Here is a 17,087-nt window from a genome sequence, read left to right as displayed (position 1 = left end):
CGGTGTTAATGGAAAACACTTCCAGAAAGAGCAATATTTCCATTGATACATCCTTGAGATGTTTCTACAACTTCATTGGAGTTCACCTGTGGTAAATTCAATTGGTTGGACATGATTTGGAAAGGCACACGCGGGTCTATATAAGGTCCCACAGTTGACAGTGCATGTCAGAGCAAAAACCAAGCCATGAGGTCGAAGGAGTTGTCCGTAGAGCTCCGAGACAGGATTGTGTCGAGGCACAGATCTTGGGAAGGGTACCAAAACATTTCTGCAGCATTGAAGGTACCCAAGAACACAGTGGCCTCCATCATTCTTAAATGGAAGAAGTTTGTAACCACCAAGACTCTTCCTAGAGCTGGCTGCCCGGCCAAACTGAGCAATCGGGGGAGTAGGGCCTTGGTCAGGGAGGTGACCAAGAACCTGATGATCACTCTGACAGAGCTCTAGAATCCTCTGTGGAGATGGGATAACATTCCAGAAGTAGAGTGGCCAGACAAAAGCCACTCCTCAGTAAAAGGCACATGACAGCCCGCTTGGAGTTTGCCAAGAGGCACCTAAAGAAACAAGAAACAAGATTCTCTGGTCTAATGAAACCGAGATTGAACTCTTTGGCGTGAATAACAAGTGTCACACGTCTGGAGGAAAACTGGCACCATCCCTACAGTGAAACATGGTGGTGGCAGCATCATGTCGTGGGGATGTTTTTCAGCGGTAAGGACTGGCGAGACTAGTCAGGATCGAGGGAAAGATTAATGGAGCAAAGTACAGAGAGATCCTTGATGAAAACCTGCTCCAGAGCGCTCAGAGGCTCAGACTAGGGCGAAGGTTCACCTTCCAACAAGACAACGACCCTAAGCACACAGCCAAGACAACGCAGGTGTGGCTTCAGGAAAAAGTCTCTGAATGTCCTTGAGTGGCCCAGCCAGAGCCAGGACTTGAACATCTCTGGAGAGACCTAGCAATACCTGTGCAGCGACAGTCCGCATCCAACCTGACAGAGCTTGAGAGGATCTGCAGAGAAGAATGGGAAAAACTCCCCAAATACAGGGGTGCCAAGCTTGTAGAGTCATACCCAAGAAGACTGGAGACTGTAATCACTGCTAAAGGTGCTTAAACAAAGTACTGAGTAAAGGGTTTGAATATGTGATATTTCAGTTTATTTGGAATAAATTTGCTAAAATTTCTAAATTAGTTTCTGCTTTGTCATTATGGGGTAATGTGTGTAGATTAATGAGGGGGGGAAACTATTTAATAAATTTTAGAATAAGGCTGTAACGTAACAACATGTGGAAAAAGGGGTCTGAATACTTCCCGAATGCAGTGTATGACACTAAGAATATTCCAGCACCACCAACCACTACACACTTCTTCATTTCACAATGTATAAATCAAAGCTCTCTGAGATGGAGTGCCAACGCCACGGTTTCCCCACGCACCATCTACATGACTTGATCATCTACATTGAAATAACAACCACCCCTGAAATTGAATGCTTTCTAATACGGTGTGCATAAGAGAAAAAAACATCTGCCATGCACATATACACTTCCCTACTTCATTTATTCAGACAGTGAAGCTAAAAACGTTTAACTATACTCCATACTCCAGCACGTGGTGACAGTACGGTATCATCTTATTTGAAGGTGTTTTCATACATATTAGTGGTGGAAATTATTTCACTATTCAAATAATACATTTCTTCTGGATAATTGAAATAAATGTGTTGGATTTTTTGTATTTTTTTCTCTTACCTCAATGGAGACTTGCTCGCGAGAGAGAAATGTTTTCAATGCCAAAAAAGCCCTTAAATTGAATTGAAATGAGAAGGTGATGCGGTGCGCAGCGCTCTGCTTCTTCAGCAGAAGGGGGGGTGAGATCGGAGCAGTGGCCATTGTGTTGTGGCATATTTCCCTCAGATTACACAGAGCCACAAAGAATTTGAAAACAAACCCAATTTTGATAAACTCCCATATCTACTGGGTGAAATACCAGTGTGCAATCACAGCAGCAATATTTGTGACCTGTTGACACAAGAAAAGGGCAACCAGTGAAGAACAAACACCACTGTAAATACAACCCATATTTATGTTTATTTATTTTCCCTTTTGTACTTTAACTAGTTGCACATAATTACATTTGAAATGTCTAATATTTTGGAACTTTTTGAGTGTAATGTTTACTGTTAATAAACAAAAGCGAAATAAACAATAAAAAGTATCTAATTCACTTGCTTTGGAAATGTTAGGGCGGCAGGTAGTTTAGTGGTTAGAGTATTGGGCCAGGAACTAAGAGGTTGCTGGATTAAATCTCGGGCTGACAAGGTAAAAATCTGTCATTGTAAATAAGATTTTGTTCTTAAGTCACTTGCCAAGTTAAATAAAGGGTAAAAAATATATATTTAAATATTAACATGTGAAACACATGCCAAAAAAACCCTTAGAGCGAGAAAAAAAAAGAAGAAGTTGATACCAGAGGTTATACAGTGCCTTGCGAAAGTATTCGGCCCCCTTGAACTTTGCGACCTTTTGCCACATTTCAGGCTTCAAACATAAAGATATAAAACTGTATTTTTTTGTGAAGAATCAACAACAAGTGGGACACAATCATGAAGTGGAACGACATTTATTGGATATTTCAAACTTTTTTAACAAATCAAAAACTGAAAAATTGGGCGTGCAAAATTATTCAGCCCCTTTACTTTCAGTGCAGCAAACTCTCTCCAGAAGTTCAGTGAGGATCTCTGAATGATCCAATGTTGACCTAAATGACTAATGATGATAAATACAATCCACCTGTGTGTAATCAAGTCTCCGTATAAATGCACCTGCACTGTGATAGTCTCAGAGGTCCGTTAAAAGCGCAGAGAGCATCATGAAGAACAAGGAACACACCAGGCAGGTCCGAGATACTGTTGTGAAGAAGTTTAAAGCCAGATTTGGATACAAAAAGATTTCCCAAGCTTTAAACATCCCAAGGAGCACTGTGCAAGCGATAATATTGAAATGGAAGGAGTATCAGACCACTGCAAATCTACCAAGACCTGGCTGTCCCTCTAAACTTTCAGCTCATACAAGGAGAAGACTGATCAGAGATGCAGCCAAGAGGCCCATGATCACTCTGGATGAACTGCAGAGATCTACAGCTGAGGTGGGAGACTCTGTCCATAGGACAACAATCAGTCGTATATTGCACAAATCTGGCCTTTATGGAAGAGTGGCAAGAAGAAAGCCATTTCTTAAAGATATCCATAAAAAGTGTCGTTTAAAGTTTGCCACAAGCCACCTGGGAGACACACCAAACATGTGGAAGAAGGTGCTCCGGTCAGATGAAACCAAAATTGAACTTTTTGGCAACAATGCAAAACGTTATGTTTGGCGTAAAAGCAACACAGCTCATCACCCTGAACACACCATACTCACTGTCAAACATGGTGGTGGCAGCATCATGGTTTGGGCCTGCTTTTCTTCAGCAGGGACAGGGAAGATAGATGGAGCCAAATACAGGACCATTCTGGAAGAAAACCTGATGGAGTCTGCAAAAGACCTGAGACTGGGACGGAGATTTGTCTTCCAACAAGACAATGATCCAAAACATAAAGCAAAATCTACAATGGAATGGTTCAAAAATAAACATATCCAGGTGTTAGAATGGCCAAGTCAAAGTCCAGACCTGAATTCAATCGAGAATCTGTGGAAAGAACTGAAAACTGCTGTTCACAAATGCTCTCCATCCAACCTCACTGAGCTCGAGCTGTTTTGCAAGGAGGAATGGGAAAAAATGTCAGTCTCTCGATGTGCAAAACTGATAGAGACATACCCCAAGCGACTTACAGCTGTAATCGCAGCAAAATGTGGCGCTACAAAGTATTAACTTAAGGGGGCTGAATAATTTTGCACGCCCAATTTTTCAGTTTTTGATTTGTTAAAAAAGTTTGAAATATCCAATAAATGACGTTCCACTTCATGATTGTGTCCCACTTGTTGTTGATTCTTCACAAAAAAATACAGTTTTATATCTTTATGTTTGAAGCCTGAAATGTGGCAAAAGGTCGCAAAGTTCAAGGGGGCCGAATACTTTCGCAAGGCATTGTATATCATACCATCTGGTAGTGCCGGTCTTGACTGCATTGTATTGTTGTAAAGAAGCGAGCTAGCTAAAGTAGCCAAGATAATTGAGACTATTTTTCGGTGCACCCTTGTCTAAAAACAACCATTCATATTAGAGGTAGACCGATTAATCGGAATGGCTGATTTCAAGTTTTCATAACAATCTGAAATCTTTTTTTTTTTTTTTTTTTTTTTACAACTTTATTTAATCTTTATTTTACTAGGCATGTCAGTTAAGAACACATTCTTATTTTCAATGAGGAGGAGATGCACTGCAGTTACTTTTGATTTTGACCCCCCCTTTGTTCAGGGGCACATTATTCCATTTATGTTAGTCACATGTCTGTGGAACTTGTTCAGTTTATGTCTCAGTTGTTGAGTCTTGTTATGTCCATACAAGTATTTGCACATGTTAAGTTTTCTGAAAATAAACGCAGTTGACAGAGGGAGGACGTTTCTTTTTTTGCTGAGTTTAGTAATTTTGTTCTAGGAATATGGGATCAAATACTAAACTTTGACTAAATGTTATGCACTAAGTGAATTTGTCCAAATGCGTATTACACCTGAAGTGCCTTAATTTCTAAACGGTAAAACAGATGTGAAAATACCCTCAAATAAAAGGTGACATTCTGTAGGCTACACACTAAAAAATGTCGATTCCTCAATGGTTCTTTGGGAAGGGAGATGGTATGTGGAAACATACTGACCCAAAGAACCCTTTGAGATCTTCAACGGTTCTTTATAGTTCACAAAAGGGTTCTTTGCTCTTTTAGTGATAATTAAAATGTGGGGCCTGCGTCTCATTCGAATATTTGGGGGCGTGGTTTGCGCAACCATGAGTGAGAGTGACATTCCAGTTTATCTAATATGTTGTGTTGTAAGTGACTAGAGCCAGTAAAACGAATGTATAGTCTTGTGGTTATGCTCTCTTCAAGGGCCTGCAGCTATTTCAGAGCTAGCACACCTGATTCAACTTGTTAATAAACACAATAATAAAACCTATGGAATATTAACAATATAATAAGGCTATTAAACCAGATTAAAAACCCTGTATGGTTCTACAAAGGGTTCTAACCATAGCGGAACCCTTTTTTGGGGTTATATTTAACCTATTTTTAATGGTTCTTTACTGAACCGTAGGAAAGGGTTCTTTATAGCACCATACAGGTTCAATTTTACAACCTTATGAGCAAAGTTCTTCATAAACCTTCAAAAACAGGTTCTAAATAACAAAAAACATGTTCTGCTATGGTTACAAGCCAAATAACCCTTATTTATCTTACATTCATCAAGTTCTAATCATCCAAATAATTGCAAGTCCAAATGCAACGACATTAAACTCTGTTCAAGCCTAAAAACAAATTACAAGTATAGGGCACCTCTTAAAATGTTATAAGTGATGCTGCCAGCTCTTGAGAGCGAGATTCAACACTTCTGAGCAACTATGAGGACCAGCAAAAAAAGCTCTAGAACACAGCTAATGTGATTGGTTAGATCGCCCAGCCCAGGTGGAAGCAGGGCTTTAATACAGTATCACCTGGCGAGATAGGCTAATCCACTCACTGCAATGCATTTCTATCAGAGGGTGGGACACAACATGGGTATGGCCTCTTCCTCTTTCAATCGCTGCAAATATTTAAAATTAAACATTCCTAAAAAAACAAATCTGTCAGCAACAAGAGCTAATGCCAACTTTAATAATCACAGAATAATCTATTCAAGGGGGATGTCCACCCTATGCCTGTCTAACAAATGGTCATAATGAAGGTCATTGCACCATCTACGGGGTCGGTAGCACCGGTTTTGGATGTTAACAAGGCAACAGTCCTTAACTCCTCCTCCCCATCTATGGGGTGGCAGGTAGCCTAGTGGTTAGAGCGTTGAGCTCATAACCGAAAGGTTGCAAGTTCAAGGTACAAATCTGTCATTCTGCCCCTGAACATGGCAGTTAACCTGCTGTTCCTAGACTGTCATTGAAAATAAGAATTTGTTCATCGCTGGTTCAACAGTGCAAAAGAGAACCTCCCCCTGACAGTTATATTTTCTCTTTTCAGGATCAGAAAGAAAGAAACGCAGCTCAGGCAAATATTTTACACTTGCTATGTTAGGTGTGGGCCATTATGACCCTACAAGATAAGATAGGACGACAGTAGCAAATCCTTATATCTATGATTGAGTGTAGTTTACTAAGACAAGGGAAGACAAAAGGCGAGAATAAATGCCTTGAAAAACTGACATTGTCAAAGGGATGCTTTTGAACATTCTGCGACAATTTACTTCAACCCTGAATCATAAAGGCAGTCACACAGTCATTATAATGTAATGACATAACGCATCAACAGGTATGTATTGCTGCAGGAACGCAACGGAGCCACTTCTCAGAATGTTGCTTGTTTAATAAAGTTGAGATCAAATCTGAATCAATGTCTCACAAGATCACTTAAATGGTTCTTCTACATAGGCCTAACATACCGAATATAATGGCATAGTGTAACGTTACTGCTAGACAACAACAACACCTAAATAGGCTAAATAGACCTTGAGTATGTGTTTTGATTGACACAAAATAAAAAGGTAGGCTGTAAGCCAATGAATACCATCTGCTCTAAAATTCGCTCAAAACAGTAGTAGGCCGACATCATTCAGGAAGATCTAGCTGCATATTCCCATGAAACTGATTGAGATCAAAATGGTCGGCAGGCGGATTCAGCTTGGACGTTTCCCCTGTAAAACGTGATGAATCATCAATCAAGATTGACAGTGATATTGGCCTACTTTGAAACGAGGGCCTAACTTGGGTGTTTGAGTGTAATATAAACATTTTCTTTGAGATAATATATAACTTGATAGGCTACCTGTCAGTACAACTTGGATTGAGAGAATATGTCATTCATTTTTTTTTTTTTTTAAATAGCACTTTGGCCCTTACAAGAATAGCACTACACTGCTGATCATAACACAGACTAATAAAGCATTGTTTAAGTCAGCAAGTTACCACCAGCAAGAATGACATTTTAAGTTACACTAAGTGCTTCATTGTAATTCTAATGCAGACATCAACTTATACAAGATTCGCAATCCCATAAAACCCCTATGAATCCTGTATCTCTGCATCTCTGTATCATACATCAGAAATCAACATGTGGACTTACAGAGTGCCGTTTGAGATAGACGGGAAACTTGTTTTGAAATACATCACAGCTTTCATCTCTTTCCTTGGACACATTTACCATCGCCTGCTATAAGACGATACATGACTTTCACTGGCTGTAGATAAATTCATCCAATATTTACATTTAACATCCACAAAAATCTCAATGACAAATCCTCAACAGATGTTGCTTCGGTAGATTCAAACATGTTGATACGAGAACAAACAGGCATTGTATTGTGTGTGCGTGCGTGCAAGAGAGAGAGAGAGAGAGAGACAGTCTGAGTGTGTTTAGGTTAGAGTATATGTAATGAACACATTGGTGGCCTGTCTATGAAAGGCTTCAAAACATCCAATGTGTGCAACACAGTTCCTTGATTTTGCAGAACTTGACTGGAGATTACACAGCATGATACCTTGTGAGAAGAGCGAAACGGGCCATATTTTAGACTTCAAACTAATGAGACATTCAGTCAGCTTTGCAGAGGGAATCACTTTTCTATGCAGTATGTACTCTGTCTTTGCCTATCAACCACTTAGACGGACACACATTCCATGATACTCTAAGGGGATAGTCGATCCCAAATCAAAGTGTCTTGACTTCTGTTCAAGTATACCTCAAAGGGGGTCTAAAGTTGAACTGAGACATTTGAACCTCAATCGCAGATGAACAGGAAAGATTGGCAGAAGCTAATTCGATACAATCACATGTTGCCAGTCTTTCCCAATTCATGTGGGATTGAGATGCAGAAAGCATATAATAGGATTCACTCAACAGATGGGGTGGACCGCAGACTCAGTTTAGGGTAGGAAAACGTCTGACAAACTACCATATGGGGCGGCAGCGGAGCCTAGTGGTTAGAGTGGTTAGAGTAGTAACCGAAAGGTTGCAAGTTCAAATCCCCGAGCTGACAAGGTACAAATCTGTCGTTCTTCCCCTGAACAAGGCAGTGTTCCTAGGCTGTCATTGAACATAAGAATGTATTCTTAACTGACTTGCCTAGTTAAATATATGGATGTGGGGTATTTAATTGGCCTTTGTTTTCTATTGGTCAGTTGTGTATACTCTAGCCCTCTACTCCCATGCCAACACTATTGGAAGACAATAACAAAATGCAGGGGAAATGCTGCTTCTTATTAGTCACCTTTTCTAACAGCCAATCAACATTTACATTGTTGTGTCATGAGTACTAGTGTAATTTAGACACACTCTTAGATATATTGCAATGGGTTTTCCAGGGCTTTCTACAATACAGAGCCATTTCTAAATCCAAGATTAAACACAGAAATTAAGCTATAGACATGTTGGGGCATAGATACTGGATCAATGAAGATCGGTGTATCTTGAATTAGACTTTCATTGAAAGGACCGTTTTTTACTTTATGATGTCACCTAAATGAAAGCACTGCATTGTAAATGTCACCTCAATTGAGCTTTGACATGTTTTACTGGATATAGTGACGACAACAATATGAGTGGTTTTGAAGATTAATTTGCTTGGATGCACAAGCCTTCAGTTGTTTTAGATTGTATATACAGTATGTTAAACTTAACACACTCTGCATTGCGTCCTGCTACACTGTGGAAGATCACAACCTGGTTTCAGAGCATTTGGTATTATTCTGTACGTATATCCGAGACGCACCATTTTGTTTGATATGTTACATTTCGTATGGTATGTATTAATTTGTGGATGTCCATCACACATTTCATATGATATGTTACGAATTACCAAAACGTACAATGTTTTGAATTTGCAAAACCTTAGCTAGCTGGCTAACGTTATCTAGGCTAGGGATTAGATTTAGGGGTTAGGATTAAGGTTAGGCTTAAGTTTAGAGGTTAAAGGGTTAAGGTTAGGGGAAGGGTTAGCTAACATGATAAGTATTTGCCAAAGTATCTAAAAAGCAGTAAGTAGTTGAAAAGTTGCTAATTAGCTAAAATGCTAGAGTTCTCCATGATGAGATTCAAACTCTCAACCCTTGGGTTGCTAAACATTCATGTTACACGACCACCCACCCCGACCAACCACTGTACTTAAATTGTCTTACATCCGTCTTATGTAACCATACCAAACGTAACATATACTAATTTGAGTGTCCCGGATTTACATTTACTATGTTACGTCTAATTTGAGACAAGGCTGAAGAGCAAATCAGTCACATAAACCCACATCACCACAGAGGGAGTAGATTAGTGACACACACACACACAGCATATTTCCAAAATGGGCGAGATTATTTAGAAAATATATATATTTCCTTTATAGATTATCTTTGAACTAACATGCGCTTTTGCATGAAAATACTGCATACTTTTTTAATTAGTTGAACATATAATACAAGTTAACACCATAGGCACATACAGCAACTATGTTGAAAATATGCAGCATGTCACTTGCTCACATTAAGGTTAGATGTGACATGAAAGAGACCCCCTTAGCTTCTTGAATCTCTGTCAATACTGTAGGTGTCCAACAATGACAGCCTTGCTCCCAAGCCTTTGAACTCTGTAATCAGCCTTGCCTCCATCCAGGTCGGACTCAACGTACTTTAGTATTTGTGATGCAGATGGCTGTGTTCGACATTCATTCACCAAACCGTAATCAGAAGCAGAGACAAGCCAATTCAAATTTCAGGTCAAACCAGAGAAACCCCAGCTTTAACATAAAGTATTGCTGTATTTCACAGCATCCCCATACAGCCATCTATTTCTATGGCTAATGTAATCGTATCTAAGATCCAAACCTCCATATTATGTAGGTTGTTGCTTTTTTTAACTCAAATTAGGTTCCTCAAGAGACAAAGATCTTTCAAACATATCCATGGGGTAGGGAAATAAGACATGGTGCAGTGTGTGCATGTGTTTGTGTGTGGGTGTGTGTGTGTTTCAGAATCTAAATCATCTGAACCCTCAACCAAAAAAAAATGTAATCAATGACCCACTGAAGAGTCTCAGGTGGGCTGGTATGGCCTTGCCATTTCTGGGAGGCAGTTATTGCGACATCCTTCAGTCCCGAAGGCTACTTGTAGAGTGGTTGTATTAATGTAATGTAAGGCTCATCCCACATCAAAAGAGCGAAGCATGCTATGAACAGGCTAGAACTATGAGGGTTCAGACATAGGAGTTTCACAACACACTACACATGAGAGATACCTGAAGATTCAAGTGGACCTTCAAATGAGCAATGTCACTGAGAAAAAAAAGGAAGGGAGAACAGAAATCTTTTAGTCTACCTATGAGACTTTGCACAACTGCCAATCACGTCAGTAGTCTAATAGGTATATGTAGGCGTCATCAGGAATGACAACCTCTCATTCATTAGCCTTCTCTGTGCACATAGTTCTCATTGTCCACCTACTGAGATCAAAATAATCTATTAGCCGAGGGATGCATCAAAGAAAATGCATTGCAGCAAATGACGTGTAGCCTACTGAATAACAAATGAACATTTCGGACAGGCTGCATGGACACCTTTCTTGCAAAAAAAATTTTTAGGAAAAGAAACGACCCTACCTTCATACAGTGTCTTCAAAATAGAATATAAGTTTCCTCCGTAAACCACGAAGCGTCTGTGACAGACTCAGGCAAAATTAGGGAAAGCATGAATGGATTGATATTCCTTCACTTTTGCTGCTCAACCGAGAATATTTTAGAACGCTATGGCGGGAGAACGGATCAACGCCATCCAGCGCACCCGGTGAAGCTCGCTTCCTCCAGAGCACTTGCTGAAGTTTCCCCTCTGCGTCTCCCAGCGAGCAGTGGCCGCCTTCTCTGCTTTTACACGTCAGGTTTCAGTCCTCATATAGACAGGGAAGAGTGGCGGTGAATGATACATCATGCCAACAGATGCTTTTCTCTATTCCTGTCAGGTGAGCGAATTTTTAGAACGGTGCTTGTAGTAAATGCGCCGGTATAAGCGAGAAACGGAGTGTGAGGGAGAGAGACCATAAGAACCTACAGTTTACCACCCAATGCTTTCCTTGATCTCCAGCGCCACCCTCAGCGGTAACGATTTTAACCAGTCAAGCGGAGTAAAAATTAAAACAACCGATAAACACCTAACAGGTGGGGCGATTCTGTGAAATACGGCTCTATTTCAAATATGTTATTCAAAATCTTTAATAATAATAATAATTCAATATCACAATCTGGGATAATAGCAAACATAGGCTAACCTCACCCTGCACACCACAATCTCATTATCTAAAATATTGTTGCAAGGTATACTGAAACTTCAGTACATTTTCGATGATTTTTTTTTTTTTTACGGTTAGGTACTACATTGTTTTGTTATGTTCAGGAGACCTACTTCTGTCATGTGTCTCCCTTGATTGAGAGGATCAAGTCTGTCTATCAGCGCAGTCCTCATTATAGTGTGTGTAGTCTGCTCCACTTACTCATTCATTTCTCAAGTGCTGCATTAGCTCCCCAGTCCCCACTTATGCTGCACAGAAGTTAACACACTTGAATAATGCAACACAGCATGTTGAAACTGTTCATTACTGTTCGCAAAACAATGTCCATAGGCTAGAACATTTTTACAATGCAAGATGATACTTGTAGCTTCCAGCTTTAATTGTAGGCTAGCTTACAGCTGAATTCACTACCCAAGTATTTTGTTTGTGAAAATATGCTGATTTCATAGCTGATTGTCACCAAAAACGTTATTAATTCACTTCATCCTTTGCCAACAAAAACTGCCTTGCAATGACATAATTCATTTCTTAAAGAGACAGACACATTTTTATAAATGAAGAAATTGCTTCTTCTATGCAAATGTTGTTAATTTGTACAATAAAATATGTTCTCTTAGTAGTTGCCAATAAACATAAGTCCTAAATGGAAAGATGTTTTTTGTCATCTGTAGCCCCATGAAAAATGTTCAAATGTAATGATATTGAACTCAAAAGATGCCCAATGATTAATTGAACAGAGCAGTAGATAAGTTTATCTGTCTGGATCAAGTGCCATTCTGTAACTGGTTAAAAAGCCTTTTTTTGTGTTTTTTTTGTGTTATCATTTTGGTATCGAGTATCGTGATGGTATTGAGTATTGTAATACTAAACCTGGTATCGGTATCAAAGTCAAAATGCTGGTATCGTGATAACACTAATAGGAAACCGAGGGAGGGAAAGTAGCCTTGAAAGTACTTGTGAGTGAATGTCATGGCATGCAAAACGGTGTGTTTGTTTTTCTGGTCAGTGACAACCTTCTGCTCGAGGAATTAGATGTCAAGGGTGCTGAGCCCTTCCATCTGTTGTGTCGGACATTAGCGGGTGGCATTTCTAATAATGTGAGCTATGGTAGGGAAGGGGGCATGCGTGGGATGCCGAGACTGTAAATTGGCTCAGACAGGAAGGGTAAACATCTTACAATTCACAATCTACACCTATTTTGTTTTGATGCTGCTGAGGACGATGAACCATCTTAGTGAGTAGGCCTAATGTCCTAGCAACATCTTTTTGGCAATATCAAGTTCAACACACCCTGAAATTTCACAAGACAATAACCTCTCCCAAAATTGTCAACAAAACAAAGGAGCTGATCGTGGACTTCAGGAGACAGCAGAGGGAGCACGCCCCCATCCACAGTGACAGGACCGCAGTGGAGAAGGTGAAAAGCTTCAAGCTCCTTGGGAGTACACATCACTGACAATATGAAATGGTCCACCCACACAGACAGTGTGGTGAAGAAGGCGCAATAGTGCCTTTTCAACCACAGGAGGCTGAAGAAATTCATTTTGGCCCCTAAGACCCACACAAACTTTTACAGATGCACAATTCAAAGCATCCTGTCAGGCTGTATCACAGCCTGGTACGGCAACTGCACCGCCCGCAACCGCAGGGCTCTCCAGAGGGTGGTGAGGTCAGCCCAATGCATCATTCCGACACCTGCAATAACACCTGCTAAATATGTGTATGTGACCAATAAAATTTGATTTGATTTTTAGAAAGTGTTTCCTTTGGATGTTGCAGCACCATCGACAGAAGCCAGCGGACAAATGGCTAATCAATGGAGACAAGTAAGAGCAACCGTAGAGAGCCATCAGTTTGTAAAGGCATTTCTTAGTGAAAATGTCTTAGTATAAATGTACAAATGCTGGGTAATAAACTAAACACAAGGAAGGGGTAACATTAAAGTATTAGAACATGAAGGACAAACAATGCAGCATCAAGACACTATCAAACATGTATCAGTCTTTCTGCCACAGAGCCATCCTTATGTGTGAGGGTGTCTACTACTACTATCAAACATGAATCAGTCTTTCCGCAACAGAGCCATCCTTATGTGTGAGGGTGCATGTGCATGATAGTGATATAAAATTAATGTCATAGTTTCCTTTTTCATGATCACAATCTTGCCACAAATGTTAGCTAAACTCTAGACAAGTGAAAATGAAACCTCCGAAATCCTATTGGGAAAGAGTTTGTTATAATCCTCCCTGTAAGACTGTGGCTGTCTCCCACAATGGATGGCACAGAAGGCCTCACGCATGATCCTGTCCATGTCAAATGGGGTGACAAGATGGCCCACCATTTCCAGTTCACAACTGTGTGTCAAGAGCTGAACCAATGATATTGTCCTTCATGCAACAAGTACACCTCCGTCAAGCGTGCTCTTTCCATTTCAATATCAGACTAACAGCTTACAAAGTCACAGATAAAGATGCAACAACGGTTGTATACAGAAGTCTGATCGTACATGGTGTCCCCCTCTCATAAGTAGTGAGTGAGTCACTGTGCTTTTACCGCTATTGAGATGTCATCAGCTGATCAATGAGCTGCATGCCAATTGATGGCTGAGTGGGGCTACAGTTTTATAGAGGTAGGGTAAGGATGACTCTCTTACTCCTTGTATATAGCTTAATTCTTGGGTATTTTATTCCTCTTGTGATATTACTTGTATTTTTTATCATTTTTAACTGCATTGTTGGGAAGGGCTCATAAGAAAGCATTTCACGGTAAAGTCTACACCTGTTGTATTCGGCATGTGACAAATAACACTGACTTGATGTATGATGAAGGGATTTGAAGCCCTTTATATATCATAGAGAGATATCGAGATATTGTCCACTTCAGGAAGTCATTTTGCATGTTATGTAAGGTTCAGTTTCAACTATAATGCTGAGCATTTAAGAGAAAGAGTATGTAATCAGGGTTTGCATCACATCTTGTTGTAGGGGGAAAAACAGATGAATGCAGATGAACTCTGAATTTCACAAATACTAAAGTGCTCTTGTCAGCAGCTACAGTAGCGTGCCATTAGCTGCCATAGAGACCGTTTCAGAAGGGAGTCTACGGCAGCTTGACAACGGAACCCTATCTTATCAAAGCTCTCTATAAATGCAGCTTTTGTCATTTTACAGTGAAAATTGTATGCATTGTCCTTGACCTCGTTTCAAACGGGCTATTTTGACACCTTGTTTTTGGGGCTAACCCTAAAAAGTCAGTGCTAACCCTGCTCCGGAGCAGGGCCAGCTATCCCTAGGCTAGGGTCTGTACTATCCCTGTTATCCCTGGGATAAGAGCACAACCTGGACTCAAGGGTAGACGTAACATAGTAAATGTAAATCTCCCTTCATTTATGTATGGTATGTTACATTTTGTATGGTACAGATGTCGGATCTTAACTTGATCACTCTTTTGTCTCAGAGAATTTTCCTGTTGCATCAGGAAATTCAAACGAGCATTTTGATTCCCTGAAAAAGAGCAGTTGTCTTTCTCTTCATGCGGGGTCTGTCGAGTTATTGGGATCAGGGCTTGCTATCAAAATGATGTTCTCTCTCGCTCGCTCAAATTCGACGCCAAAATCCTATTACTGCAACGTTCAAATGTACAAATATTTCTCTGAAATGCAACCATACACATCAACAACTGTCGTTTTATATAGCTTAATAACATAAGATAGAAATTGGTCTCCACTAGGTCAAAAATGTAGCTCAACCGTGGCTTGAAGTGATCTAGTGGTTAGGGCTGCTGCCATCAAAGTTAACATACACGCTTACTGTGTCAGCGTAGGTTCAGTTTTGTCCCATGCCTTTCTGATAGAAATAACTCAAATCACCCCAATTGACTAGATTTAGTTAAACATTTCAAATATGTTCAAGTATATTTTACCCCCGATTTTGTTAAATAGTGACCATACCAGACACTTTTGTATACCAGACACCATACCATACACTACCCACCACTGCGACCTGTATGCTCACGTTGGTTGGCCCTCGCTTCATACTCGTTGCCAAACCTACTGGCTACAGGTTATCTACAAGTCTCTGCTAGGTAAAGCCCCACCTTATTTCAGCTCACTGGTCACCATAGCAGCACCCACCCGTAGCACATGCTCCAGCAGGTATATCTCACTGGTCACCCCCAAAGCCTATTCCTCCTTGCCTTTCCTTCCAGTTCTCTGCTGCCAATGACTGGAACGAACTGCAAAAATCACTGAAGCTGGAGACTCATATCTCCCTCACTAGCTTTAAGCACCAGCTGTCAGAGCAGCTCACAGATCACTGCACCTGTACATAGCCCATCTGTAAACAGCCCATCTATCTACCTCATCCCCAATCTGTATTTATTTATATATCTTCCTTCTTTGCACCCCAGTATCTCTACTTGCACATTCATCTTCTGCACATCTACCATTCCAGTGTTTAATTGCTATATTGTAATTACTTTGCCACCATGGCCTATTTATTGCTTTATCTCCCTTATCTTACCTCATTTGCACACACTGTTTTGTTTATTCCATGTGTAACTCTGTGTTGTTGTAAGTGTCGAATTGCTATGCTTTACCTTGGCCAGGTCGCAGTTGCAAATGAGAACTTGTTCTCAACTAGTCTACCTGGTTAAATAAAGGTGAAATAAATAAATAAAAAGTAGTAAGTAGTTGCAACGTTGCTATTTAAACATTTTTTACATTTGTTTGTGATGAGATTCAAACACACAACCTTGGGGTTGCTAGACGTTCACATTATACATCCACCCACCTTTCGTTTTTGTCTTAAGTAACCTTCTGTCTCAGTGGAGGCTGATGGGAGGAGCTATAGGAGGACGGGCTCATTATAATGTCTGGAATGGAATAAATGGAACGGTATCAAACACATCAAACATGGAAACCACATGTTTGACTCTGTTCCATTGATTCCATTCCAGACATTATAATGAGCCCATCATAGCTCCTCCCACCAGCCTCCACTGTTCTGTCTCATGTAACCGAACAAAATGTAACATATCATACAAATTTGAGTTTAGCGGATTCAGATTTACTTTATTACGTCTAGTCTATGAGACCAGGCTGAAGTGCAGTGTGAAATGGGCTTATTTCAGTCCCCATCTAGCTGCAGTGGCAGGCAGAAGTCACTCAAATGAGGCAAATCGGAGGTGACAGCCAGAAAAGGATACATCTAGCGACAGATGATGGATGCGTGGAATGGAACAATATACCACACAAAGAGAGGACACTTTCTCTGAGAGGGTGTTGGAAATTGTGCGTGAATTACCATAATGTTAGGTTATCTCCATTCATTCCTTTCTCTCTCGTCAGTGGCCATGGGGTACAATTATAGGTCGTGACAGTGGACAGGAATGACATTGTGAAGTAGAGTTGGTAATAAGGTGAGCTGCGTACCAACAAAAATATTTAATGTACTGTCAGCAACACTATTTTGATTCTGTATCTATGAAAAGCATCATCACCTACCTACACTTCACTTTTTTTTTTTTTAAATGCATAGGATACAGTCTAAAAAAGCTCTGACGAAGGCCAACAGACCGATACATAAGCTGAATAAACTGAAGTGATACTGACAAAAGCTGTGTGTGGTCTG

The 17,087-nt window shown here is 40.3% G+C and overlaps 1 protein-coding gene across 2 annotated transcripts in view; it reads right to left on the bottom strand.

The window, feature by feature from the left end:
* The window catches only part of LOC110492834 (protocadherin-15-like), a 303,674-nt gene extending 292,424 nt beyond the window's left edge, over positions 1-11,250 (bottom strand). For both annotated transcript variants that reach the window (XM_090201917.1, XM_090201916.1), the window contains exon 1: positions 10,775-11,250. The gene's annotated coding sequence lies outside the window, so the exon portion shown is untranslated. The remainder of the gene's footprint in view (positions 1-10,774) is intronic.
* Positions 11,251-17,087: the final 5,837 nt, after the last annotated feature.

This window comes from Oncorhynchus mykiss, chromosome 16 (genome assembly GCF_057628025.1).
Source record: "Oncorhynchus mykiss isolate SJ-2025 chromosome 16, ASM5762802v1, whole genome shotgun sequence".
Classification (NCBI taxonomy): domain Eukaryota; kingdom Metazoa; phylum Chordata; class Actinopteri; order Salmoniformes; family Salmonidae; genus Oncorhynchus; species Oncorhynchus mykiss.
Note: the sequence above shows the minus strand (reverse complement) of the source record. Positions and strands in the feature narration are given on the sequence as shown.